The 13,041-nt window shown below is 44.8% G+C and overlaps 1 long non-coding RNA gene across 1 annotated transcript in view; it reads right to left on the bottom strand.

Annotated features, from left to right (window-relative positions):
- LOC146811314 (uncharacterized) overlaps window positions 1–11,771 on the bottom strand; it is a 127,731-nt gene extending 115,960 nt beyond the window's left edge. The window contains exon 1 of the long non-coding RNA XR_014965812.1: window positions 11,508–11,771. This is a non-coding gene — a long non-coding RNA (uncharacterized LOC146811314). The remainder of the gene's footprint in view (window positions 1–11,507) is intronic.
- Between the last annotated feature and the right edge of the window lie 1,270 nt (window positions 11,772–13,041).

Genomic DNA, 13,041 nt, shown 5'->3' with positions numbered 1-13,041 from the left:
ACGCCTCCAGAGAATTACAACTCTTCCAAATTTCATTTTCCTCAGCTCTGAGTATGAAAGACTTTCTCTCCAAGAAAAGTTCCTCTAGGATTGCTTTCTTGTTACCGCCTCCCACCCTCCACCACGCACATCCCCATCCCAGAAGCTGCTATATAATACTGAAGCTTAAACTTCAACCTAATGTTTCAAATATCACTGCTTCTTCAATTTATTATTATTTGCCCACCTCGTTACCCACAGTTCTCAGCATATCAGTTTTGCTGCCCCATGCACTTGTTCCTTCAGACTCCTTCTAATGTTGCTCAGAGTCATTTAAAAACAATCTCTTTATTTGCATCGTAAGGGTACACACATGCACGTAATAAGCATCAGTAGTTTGCATAACCCTAAGACACACTATGGGGAACCACTATGCAAGGAATCAGGGGTCCGAGAAATCCATGATATACGGGGTGTCACCTGCTGGCCAACACGTCTCATCCACTTGTACAGAATATCATTACCAAACGAGATCAGCTATGACAACAACAATAACAAACGTAACGGTGGCTGGTAGGTGGTGGGGCTCTCCCTCAGGACATATATAGAACAGGAAGGATACAATAAAAAGCAATTTGTTGATGTACAACCATCCGGAGGTGTCCAGTGAGGAATAAGTGAAGCTACCCCATGTTCTATGTGTATGGGGAAATGGCCACTCATCGTCAGCAACATGAAACAAGCATTTGCAATGCAATAGGTCTTGCATTTGTAAAAGTTAAAGTTATTGGGATCATAAATTGTAACGTTTTTTAAAAGATTTTTTGGTTTACAGTGCAGTGAGTACTTAACAGAAAAAACTGCCCACGACACGTGTGCCATACATAAGAAAGGCGGCGCCAGTCATTTTTGAAGATTAAGCACGCCGTGCCCCGCTGCGTAAAATGACATAAAACCAAGTGTGTGCTGTGCTGAAACATTACATCGCAGAGTCTGTATACATAACAGTTATGCATGCAGCGGCTCGAGAAGCTGACGCCATGATGATCAAATAAATAGCGCACGGTACTAGGAACAGGCACCTGCAGTGTAACACAAGCAGGAACTAAAACAAGAAGTCCCAAAATGGGCATATAAACACGCACAGCGTAAGGAAATTGTGGTTGATTGGTGCTCCTGAGGAAAAAACAGAAGTGATGTATGGGAGCGATAACCAATGAGGAGTCAGCAAAGAAGAGCGACACACGAGTGAACCAATGACAAGCAGCAGGTGGGATAACACTCTGTATAGTGATTACAGCAGGTCTTCCAGACAGTGCATTGTAATAGCCTGTACTGTAATTATCTTGTTACTTTCTCCCTAGCTGCTTAGCCAGTGTGAATATGATGCATGGAAAGTTGGTGTGATGGACTTGAAAGGAATGTTTGGGTGCCTGGGAACCAAAGTGTGACAGTTGGAGTATGGGCTGAGCAGCAGGCAGACTGCTCCTGGTGGGGCTGCTTCACTTGAACTTACCAACTTGTAACTGAAACTCAATAAATCTACTTGAAGTACATCTCGGCTACTGGACTCAATTACCATACACATGTGCACAGCCTAGCCTCTACCTAAAAACAGGGGATGATATTGTGCATAGCCAAGCAGCTGTTGTTAAATAGTAATATTTATTTTTCTTCCAGTGGCAGACAGAAAAAGGTTAACACAAACTTCACTTCATATTTCCTAACTTTGCCATTGTGCACAGAGCAGAAAAGTTGTAATGAGCCTTATCAAGGCTTTTCATAATCGATTCATTGTATCAGTCTTCGCCACTTCTGCTGGGCGGTTGCTCCAATCATTATCATTTTGCTAAAAATGTTTTTCTACTACTATTTCCAAGCTTCCCTGAGAGTTTGATATCAGGGCTTTGAATTGTAGGAGAACTCTGTTACAGAAAAAATATTTGCCCAGCACAAAAGATTAGCCACCAGCCCAAAACATTTTAACTTTCGTGATGACAAGTAAGTCATTTTTTCTTTAGAACACAAAGAACATACTGTAGTATATAACTTCAGTCACTTTTTTAAAGTGAATAGGGTCCACCTCTTAAATTGTTTCACCCTCAAGGGTCAAAGCATTAATCTCAGTTCTTGAATCTACCTTCATACTGTGTAGTTTCTTCAGAGAAGGAGATTTGTGCTCACATTGAGGCAAGTCAGCCATTGCATAGTCTGCTGACCTGTGAACAAATGGCCTTCTGTGGATATTTTATACGGGAGTACCATTCAAGAGGGCATTGCTTTGACATTTACTTCCAAAATTCAGCATCGGGAATAAAAGTTTAAAAATATGAAAAATAAATAACTAAATAAAGTAAGACAGAGTGGTAGCAAACTGTCCTGATTGATTTTATTCACACCCAAACACATTAGCGCCACTTTTACAGAGTTTGCCACTGAAACACTATTTTTGTTGTATTGGCTTTGTTTTCCCTGGGCTTGGAACTAGTGCACCAATCCTGGAGGTACTGCAATGTGAGGATTGAAAAACAAAATTTGTACTGCTGCTCTGTATCTAGGGATGTTGTCTTTTTTTACCATACTGCTTACGTTTTGCAAGGATATAAGCAATGGCCATTGAAATGGGTCAATTCAGAGCCCTGTTGTCATGTCCTCAACTTTTCAGGCAAAAGCACTCACTGATTTCTGAACAGCGAGTGTAAAAGCGTTAAGGTAACCATGTTGTTCCTGCTTTCATTTCACATGGTTTGCAAAATTTTGAATTCCCTATGATTGTTTGCTTTTTCCAGGATGCTGTCACTTTTTTTGTAGGCCACATATTGCTCTTGCCCAGTGCATAATTTAAATTGAGCCGCATCCAGGTGTTTATAGCTGGCAACAATTGGGTTGTAGTTGAAGGCAATCTGAGTTTTTCTCAGTGGAGCAGTATGGTGTTCAGTGGGGGAGAGGATGTGGCACTATGGACAGAGCTGCTGAATTTGGAACTGGGGAACCAGGTTCAGCCTTAATAACCAGTCCACCAGACCACTCTCCTGAGAGAGCAGTAGCTCATGCTAGACCTTAGAAGACTTCGCAAGACATTAGAAGCCCCGGTGTCGTAGCACCAGCAGGTGGACAAGTGTAGGTTAACCTTCAAGGCTTGTCCACCACTATTCATACTGAAGTTCACCTCCAGTCTTGCGGGCAGGCCTATGAAGCAGTACACCCTAGAACAGTGACCCTGTCACTGAGATCACAGGACCCTTGAGAAGGGCCAGCTCTAGGGTGGTGCAACCGGTGTGACCGCACCAGGTGCTCACTTTAGGTGGAGGCATCATTTTTGCAAGTATATTATGGTTCTAAAAGCGCTTGCTGCCTCCTTCCTGGTCTCCAGTAATTTTCGGTAACAATAAAAATGTCATGATGACTCTGGTGATTAATGTTCTTCCTAGAGAGAGATCGGAATTTTGTCTAATGGAAGATTTGACTCATGGAAAGGTAGCTCAGAGGGTTAATGTACCTGCTGCAAAGAACATGTACCATGCAGATCACAAAGTGCACATAATGTAAATAGGCCAGTGGGCTACTGCTTTTGTCAGAGAGATCCTTTTGTTACTTGCAGTTTATAAGTTAAAATCCTAACATAGAACAGTGAGCTATTAACTGTCATCTACTCCGCAGCAACACAAGTCACATTTTTTATTAACTTTTGATACGTTTGAGCTACAAACAATTTATTAGTTTAAATGGTCAGATCATGCTGCAGATCTTGCATTATGAGGCAAATATGGCAGAGCCATTATTATTTAGAAAACATTTGGAAACTAGGATTTTTTGCCATTCATGTTTGAACTGCTGTTTTGGAAAAGGGAGAAGTGCTAATGACAGAAACTCCATGGCTCGGAGACAAATGGCTTGTGCTACCACATTTATTTGGGGACATTCTGTGATTAGAAGCATATCCCACTTTGTGAACACATTTTACTGTCAATAACTCATTATAACTCATTATAACCTTAAATAATCATGTGTATCCATTGGTTGATAAAACTGGGCAGTGAAACCAAACAAATACAAAAAATTGGGATTTTTGCACATTCTGGCCATGCCTCTGGCTCTGCCCACTGATCCAATCCTTGGGTTATTCCCGCCCTCTGATTCTCCACCCACAGTTCCCCTACTTTTTTTCCCCCACTTCGACCACTGATATATCGTGTTGCTGGATAGTGGGAACACCACACCAGTAAAAAGTACCATACCTATGATATTATAAATTCCAATAAACTGTTGACTAGCAGGTAGCCCACTGTACAACCTGATTAATGAATCATTATCACACTGTTGTTAACACGCACATTTTGTAAATATAGGACATACATTTACAAACGTTACTAAGGATTCTGTATGGTCCCATTATTTGCCAACTGTGTCCACTGGCGGACTCGGGGCGGAGGAGGTCCATGCGGTTAGTCGTGAGGGGGTGACACCATGAGTTACCCGCACCGGATGACACCAACCCTAGTGACGCCACTGTCTCTCTGTGCTACAGGTGAAACAAACAGTACACAATACCTGGAAACAAGGCTATCCTAACAAATATTGATGCCGCTCCTTTCGGCTAACCCGCAACCACAGATTTGTTTTTGTAGAACAAAATCAGTCACTCGTACATGTAAATATTGATTAAACGTTTTTTTTAACTTTTTTCATGATTTTTGTTGAAGTGCTTTTCCATTAACAAATTAAAAAGTACCAAACACATTTTTCCTCATCAGCTGTCTCGACAACCAACAAAAAAAAAAGGTTACATGTGTACTGCTTGGAAAACTAACTTTATTTCGAGCTGCAAATTCTTCAAGCTACTCCTCACAAGGCAACTGCAACAACCTTGCTGCTATTTTTGCGCGTTTTATGTTTTACATTAGGCTTCACACTGTCACAGAATGTTTATAGAAATTAGTTATAAAAAGAATGGGTTTCATGGTGGATTTCTCTTTTTTTCCTTCCCTGTGTTTATGCTCTCTTTTTAGGTCGAGCATTCGAGACCTCTTGTATATACTTTAGTATATACTTATATACTAAAGTATATACTTATATGTGTATGTACTCACTCCTTTTAGCCCGATTGCAGAATCTAGGTATCATGGGTGACGCCAGTGAGTGGTTGAAATCCTTCTTAGAAGGTAGAACCCAACAAGATTGGATCCCCCTTGTCACGTCTACTACTCAAGCCCTTCAGACAGGGGTCCCACAAGGGTCTGTATTGAGCCCACTTTTGTTCAATATCTACATGACCCCGCTGATTCAGCTGGCAGAGGAGCTGGGAGCTAAAGTTGTTGCTTATGCCAATGACACCCAGCTCCTGTTTACTTGGAAAAAACATGAGACATCCACTGCCCATGGTAAAACTTGCTTGGCAGCAGTGTTGAATTGACTTACGTCTGCTCAGCTGAAATGTAATGAAGATAAAACCAAGATTTTACTCTTCGGGGAGTTTCACCCTCTGTTCTGGCATACTTTCTGGCCTGATGAGTCCCCCAGGCCCTCCCCTTTGGGTCTCCCAGTGAAAAATCTCAGGATTTGGTTTGACGAAAAGCTTAGTTTCTGCATCCAAATCAGTGAACTGACAGGTACTTGTTTCAGCATCCTGAAGCTTCTCAAAAAATGTCTGCCTCTTCTGCCCTTAGCAGCAAACAAAACGGTCATCACAACCCTTGTCACCTCCCGCATTGACTATGCGAAAGTACTGTATGTCTGCCTTACTGGCTACCTAATGGACAGACTTCAGGTGGTCCAAAATGCTGCTGCACGTTTGCTCTTTGACCTCCCCAAACGTACCAGTGTCAGGCATCATCTGCGCAACCTGCATTGGTTACCGGTGAAGGCAAGCGTTACTTTTAAGGCTCTGGTAATGGCTCATGCTGCGCTCTATGAGTATGGCCCTGCTTATCTCAGGAAACGCTTTCAGTTCTACATCTCTAGCAGACATCTGCATTCCTCTAACAGGCTTATGGCTACCATCCCCAGATTTCATCTGAAAAGAAAGGCTGGCAGCTCTCTGGCTTATTTGGCAGCCATTACTTGGAACTCTCTCCCTTTTGACCTGCGCAGCTTAGAGAACCTTATTCAATTTAGGAAGAAACTTAAAACTCTCCTTTTCAACTGAGCAGGTTTTCTGTCTCTACTGTCTTCTTTCCCTTTTTCTGCTGACTCTTGGGCTCACGCCGGGACACTCTTTTGAGTAGCTGTGCGTGCTATAAACTCTGATAACATAACATAACATGTACTTTGTGGGCTCTGAATATCAGCCCTAGGACTTGTCTGCTTCCGCTTAGGAACTTTTTTTTTCTGTTCAACTGCCTCTATTTAACTGTCATGATATAAACAACCAGCAGAGGTCAGTAAAATACCAGAATTGCTTTCTGCTGAAGGACTTTCTTTTTTTATTTTTCTGGCTACTGCCTCTATTGAACTTTCTTGAAAGAAAACAACCAGCAGAGGTCAGTAAAATACCAGAATCACTTTAGCATTCTCTAGATTCAAGTCCATAGAAATTGTCTTCCAGGAGCACCAGTAGACAATAATATTTTTTTTAAATCTTGTATTTTCAGTGATATGATCACCGAAGGCCCTGATTTTTTATTAAAAACAGACCTTTGGACTATACCATTTCTAACTGAATGGCAATATTTCTCTCCATGTGTTCCCATACCTGCCGTGTCACGTAGTTTGGTACGTACTTTCCCTCTATGTTAAAGAACAGTTGATGTTTCAGCACCCAGGCTAATGTGCTGCATAGCTAAATGCATATAAGGTCCCAAAGGCAAGACCCATTGCATTGCAAATGCTTGTTATCCCTAGGAAGGGATGAGGGCGAACCAGTGGCACTGAAGAAATAACGAGGGCTTGAAGAACAGTTATAAATGAGGAGCAGATTAAATAAATAAACAAAGATTTAAGCCCTACACGCTGGTCACTGATTGGACTACTAAATGTGTTTGCCATTATGGCCTACTTGTAAACGTGTGCTTCCTATACCAAAAAACTAGGAGAAAACAAAAATAATATTGAATACCAACAAAGCAGCTTAATTTATCAAGTACAACATATTAACAGTAAGACTGTCTTGAAAATAAAATCAATGAAGTGGGGCGACCTTACATGCCCCGTGTACTCTGAAAGCGCTACTGAAAGGGTAAACTCAATTAAAGTCCCTGGGACCTGGGTGTATAGTAGTACATTAAGGAAATGGTCCCAGTACAAAATTGCTAAATATAAACACAACTGTAAGTAAAATTCACAAAACATATATAGTAGACGAATGCAGTAGAATAGAGTTCAATAGTTTTTTAATCACAACGAACAAACGATGCATTTGAAATATTTATGAAAAATGAGTGCCCCAAAGGGATAGGGGAGTGTTGAAAGAAAAAGGTTCATGTGGTTGGTGTGCAAGTGAAAAGGTAAGTATAGGTCAGGAGTAAAACACAAAACTTGTGATCCTTATCAAAATTTGATGGACAGCTCTATTTTGAGCCCAAAAAACATCTGAGCAGTCTTGAATAATTTACAAAGCCATGCTACAAAGCGGTCACAGTCGTGAATTACTGATGAGAGAGCTGGCAGGTTCAAGATATGTTGACGTTTCGACCCCGAGAGTGAGTAGGTATCTGGAAACCTTACGTGGGGTCTTCCTCAGGACAAGGGGATGGTGGGGGGCACTGTGATTGCTCCTCACGGTAGGGGTATCATGGGAAAAGGGCGATTAGGCTCTAAAAAACGACAGAGACCGAACAGAATAGCACTCAGAGAGAGCTAGTGAATCAAATGTCCCTTTAATACTAAACAATAGGCCACCATAGTCAGCTGTGTGACGGGTAATAAAACCCAGTGATAACAATCTTCAAAACAAATCCAAAGGTCCTCCGTGGGATGGACAGCCATAGTACGCCCAAATAAATCTGTGTCATTAAGAGGAGGTGGGATGGAGGAATTATATATTTAAATGTTAGCAGCTAGGGCTCTGAAGCTAAACACAGACAGACAGTAACAGAGCAGGAAACTAAGAAAAAGATAGTCCCCCAAGGAACCGATAAAAAACCATAGCAGAATGAGACAGTACTAAGTCCCTGCTCTGTGGGAGGAACAGAACAGAGAAAGGAGAGACAAAAAGGCAAGACTGACCACTAGCATGCAGGGATTTTTTGAAGGACACTGACATAGACAAATGAAAAGCAATGTCAAGAAAGAGGATGGACTTGATTCCTACAGACTGATTACAGGAGGTCTCGAAGAGACAGTGCATGTGCTGTCTGGCTCGACCTAAAAATAAACACTGATTTAGGAAAAGCCATCAGCCCGAAAAAGGATTTGCAGGAACACACCATGCCCTTGGGCACACTTTTAAATTTGGAACTTGTATCCGATCCCACTACAGGCACCACACTTTTACCACTTTAGTCATCACAAAGAGGTAACCCGAAGAAGGGCTGTTGTTCAGATCAATTTTATGACAGATGACCTGCAGGGTGATTAAATAAAGCAGTGCAAAGCAGCTGCGAGGTAGGAAGCACCTCGCCCAGGGTAAAAATGGACCAGTGTATTCCCTTTTATTTATTAATTTGCAGAGTTTTATATAGCGCTGGCTAGACCTTGAGGTATCAGAGCGGTTTACATGAGGATCAGCGAGTTACAGGTTACAAAATTACATCAGTTATAGGAGCCAAGAGTAAACATAGGAGAAAAACAGTGATTACACAATAATATGAGATATTAACGCATAGCATAGCCAAGACACACGTCAAATGGGGAAAGTAGTGGGGGAATGGTAAAAGGGGTAAGGAAAGCAGATAGTGTCAGGCAGACCGGCAAGAGGGAAAGTACTTCAGAGGGAAAAGCAGTCAAAGTGAGAGAGAGACAAACCGGCTGGGGACCAACGATCCAAAACATGTGGGGCTGGCAAAAGGGAGATAGGCACAGGAACACAGAGGGAGGAGGAGGGGGAGGGAAAGGAAACACAACAGGGAGATGGTGAAAAAACTATGTCCAATGTCCGGCTAGGTAGGTGACGGCTGAGGGGGTGAACCAGAGCCAAACTTCTCTATAGCTACCTGAACAGCTCCACTGGGCATTGGCCATGTTGCTCGGTCTCCGCAGTAAGTAAAACATTCATGGTTTCCACCCGGGGGGCATCGTCATAGTTCAATCGGCAGCACCAGTCCCGGTGTTACTGGGAAACCCTGAGTGTAGTACAGACATCAGGGCAGTGCTTGCTCCGTGGCGCTTGTCCAGCTGGTTCCTCAGACCGTGCTGCAGCGCGTTCCGTGCCTCCCTCAGTTGTTCCTGAACTCCAGTGCGGTCCGTCATTGAGGTGGGGAGATGTTTGGCACGCTTCTGCACTATTGGGTCAGAAGTGCGTGGATGCGGAGTGTTCTCCAAAATGGCCGATTAATTGACTGGAGGTCCTATCTGAACTGCTTCGGGAATATGTGAAATTTGAACACTTCTCCGGATTGGGGATCAACTGGGCTAAATCAACTGTTTTGCTTCTTACGGCCGGTACTCGCGAGATCCCATTGGATTTCCCGCTTTCCTAGACCCAGGACCCGGTAAAATACTTGGGTATCTGGCTACATAGGGACCCTGAGCAGGTACTATCCCTGAATTATGGTCGCACCATCTCTTCCCTTACGGACAGGGCTGCGCGCTGGGCCTGACTGCCTCTCTCCCTGGCAGACCGTATTGCAGTACTCAAAATGTCTATTTTGCCTAAATTGCTGTACTTGTTCGTAAACATTCCTATTCGCTTTAATATCTCCCTCTTCATAGCACTGCAGGCAGCCCTGTTGTCGTTCGTCTTGGGGGGGGGGAAGCCTCGCTGTAGCTGGAATACTCTCATGCAACCTTTCGACCGTTGTGGCTTTTAAGCACCCGACATACGTTTGTATTATTTGTGTGCCCAAGCACAATTCGCACATTACTGGTTCTTTCCGCAGCGGTTCCTACCACACACAATAGAGGCTGATGCTACCCTCCCCCTCCCGCTTGTGGCGGCTGCCCTTTCAGTGGGGGACGGGGGACCTTGGACAGAGATTAATCCGGTGCTATGTACCGCCTGGGCCTGGCGTGCCCTTGCCCAAAGGGCTCAGCTTAGTTACCTTTATGCTCAAAAACTGCCTGTTGCACCCCGATATCTCTGCGGCACAGGAGCGTCTGGCCCTGCGTACACTGCAAACGGTTGGGGTCGTACAAATGTGTGACCTATACAAGCAGGGCCAAATCCGATCCCTGCAGGATATTCAGGTGGGTCGGACCCCAGCCCGATGCTGTGTTTCACATATGTTAGGGTGCGGCAGGCGGTCAGGGCAGTGTATCCCGCTTACCCAGCGGAGCCCCGGCCATTGCGCGCACTGCAGGAACTGCTAACTGGGGAGGAGCGCAAGGGGTTGATCACCAGATTGTATGCGGCGTCCAATTGGGAGGTTGATTTAGAAGAACACCTTTCATATCTTAAATGGAACGCAACACTGGGGCATACCTTGCCGCTAGATCATTGGCAATTCTGTTGTAAACTGACGGGGCGTCTCACCGCCAATTGCAATTTGTGTATCATCCATTTCAAGTTTCTCCATCAGTGGTATTACACGCCACTGCAATTGCGGAAATATGGATTGTGGGACAATGCCTGTTGCATTAGATGTGGTCATGCTGATGCTTATTTTTTGCATCCATCGGTGCAGTGTGCGGCGGTGGCGGCCTTCTGGGCTGGGGTGGTGGCTGTACTGACTGAGGTGGTGATGGAGCAAGTGTGCTGTGTGCCTGAGGTGTGCCTGCTGGGAGATGTGAAGTCTCTGAAACCATGTAACAGACGGTTGGTTGCAGTGGCGACCTTGCTGGCTAAGTGAGAGGTGGCAAGGTGTTGGGGTGGTAGGAATCTCCCTGCGATCCGAAAATGGGTATGGGATCTGACCTACTGTCGGGAACAACTAGAGACCAATGCGAAGGAACTTCCTGAGTCTTCTCGTCCTAAAGACTTCTGGGCCCCACTTACCATGTATCTTATGACTCATCCCGATTTGTAATATGTCCTATGCCTGGCATCTTTGTTTCCTCACCATTCCCTTGGATCTGTACAGTACAGTGGAGTATTGTCGTCTTTCATGGAACGTGTCATCATGCTTGCCTGTTACTGAGGTACATGTGCTTTTGTGTTCATGATATTGCTTGTTATGGGGAGGGGGTTTGGGGGGAAGGATGGTAGTTGGCTCTCGGAGCAGCTGTTTAGTTGTATAAGTTTCTCTGCTTCACCTACATCTTAAAATGCTTTCGATATTTTATGCTCTGTGGACATTGGTGTCTCTGAATTGGAGCATGAGTATTCTGCTTGCAAGCTTCAATAAACAAATGAAACAAAAAAAAATTGGCTTGAGGTCCCCAGGCTAATTCAGGCATTCATTTGTGCAAACTGTGAAACTCGTCTGGTGTCTGTCCGGGTACCCCTGCGTGTTCCCATCCCTCCACATGCCATTGCAGGGAGGGGGGAGGCTCACCTCTTCATAGTTTGTCTCCTCCGTGTGGGAAGCAGTGCGTGTGCTTTAAACATGGAGGTTGCGGCCCTGGTCAGATCAGCTGTTGAAATGCGGTTCCCGGAGCAGTTGAATCCTCCGATCTGTGGTTTCTCAAGCGGGGGGACCCTCTAGAACAAGCAGCACACAGCAGATGAGTTAGATTGTTGTGGCAACCTGGAGGAACAGCAGGGCCCTAACAGAAACCGTCAAAGAAAAACAAGCAGGAACGAGTGGGTCTGAATCAGTGAAGAGCTCAGATCGAATCACGTCGTGCATGGACGCCATTTTAGGGTCAGGCAGGGCCCTGTGAGGCTTCGGTACACCAACAACCCCCACTTCAGACCAGAATAGTTGATGGACTCCTTGGTAGGGAGAATATTGTCATAAGAGCATAGAGGACAGCTACTGTTCATGTAGGCCCCTTTTAGGGGAGCAGATTTAATTCTTATTCGGATCCATTTTGAGATCAGGCAAGCCAAAAAAAACAGAGCAGCCGCCTCAAAGAAGAAAGCATAGCCCTGCAACATACCTCCATGATAAAACGGTAAGTAGGTGGGCCGCAGAGCTCTCTGGGGGGCCTTGTGTAGTGAGTGCTTCGCTTTCGGCACTGTCACCACTGCCCCCGTTGCCGAAGTTGCGAGGAACCGGCCGTTATTTCAGGATGTTTGGCGCAAAGCTGACGAAAAAAAAAAAAAAACAACGACCTGTTTCCTAACCGTGATTTTTAGCAACCTATCTGTCCCCTCCCGCACATGAGGTTCTGAGCTTCCATACAAGCCAGTTTGTGACAGATCAGACAGCTACCCCAGATTATGAATAGCCAGCATGACTGAGCAGCACACTGTAGTGCAGGTGGCAATTAACTCTTCTGGCGGGGAGGAGGTGGGAGCAATTTTGTTAAAGAGCTCTAGCACGTTTGCACCAGAATCACACAACAGGAGGCAGGAGCACGCCTGAGTTATCAATGTGTCACCCCACCCCATGCTGCTGCTGATGAAACCATACATTAGCATGCAGCATACAAGCCAGGGCATCCCAGCCGCCCCCATACCCACAGGCCCAGCCCGAGCAGCGCTGCGAAGACCTGCCCGACACTGGTGCACACCGCAACACCGCATTAAAAAAAGCACTGGCACCATAGCCCGGGGAAGGTGAGTGGAGAGTGTTGGCGTACAACCCAAATGCTTATAAGTATAAACATCAGGGCGTTTTTATATTTACCAGTAGCCACTCACACCGAGTGAAGTGACGGCGAAACTTGCAATTCCCCGACAAGCACCCACATGAAAAATGTACCGACACCAGAACACAGTGCTCAGCAGCGTCAAATTCATAAATGACATCTGTTGACTCACGTAGAAAACAACCCGACATTTCCAGGCTCCACATTTCAGCACAACACACTGCAATAAAAGCAAGTAGTCCCCAGAGGAACGTATCAACACATACGGTGTAAGGAAACTGTAGTTTACCGGTGCTCCAGAGCGAAAAACAGAAGTGATGTATCGGGAGTCCC

The sequence above is a fragment of the Triturus cristatus genome, chromosome 7 (assembly GCF_964204655.1).
Source record: "Triturus cristatus chromosome 7, aTriCri1.1, whole genome shotgun sequence".
NCBI lineage: Eukaryota > Metazoa > Chordata > Amphibia > Caudata > Salamandridae > Triturus > Triturus cristatus.
The sequence above is the reverse complement of the archived record's forward strand: the minus strand, read 5'-3'. Positions and strand labels throughout refer to the sequence as shown.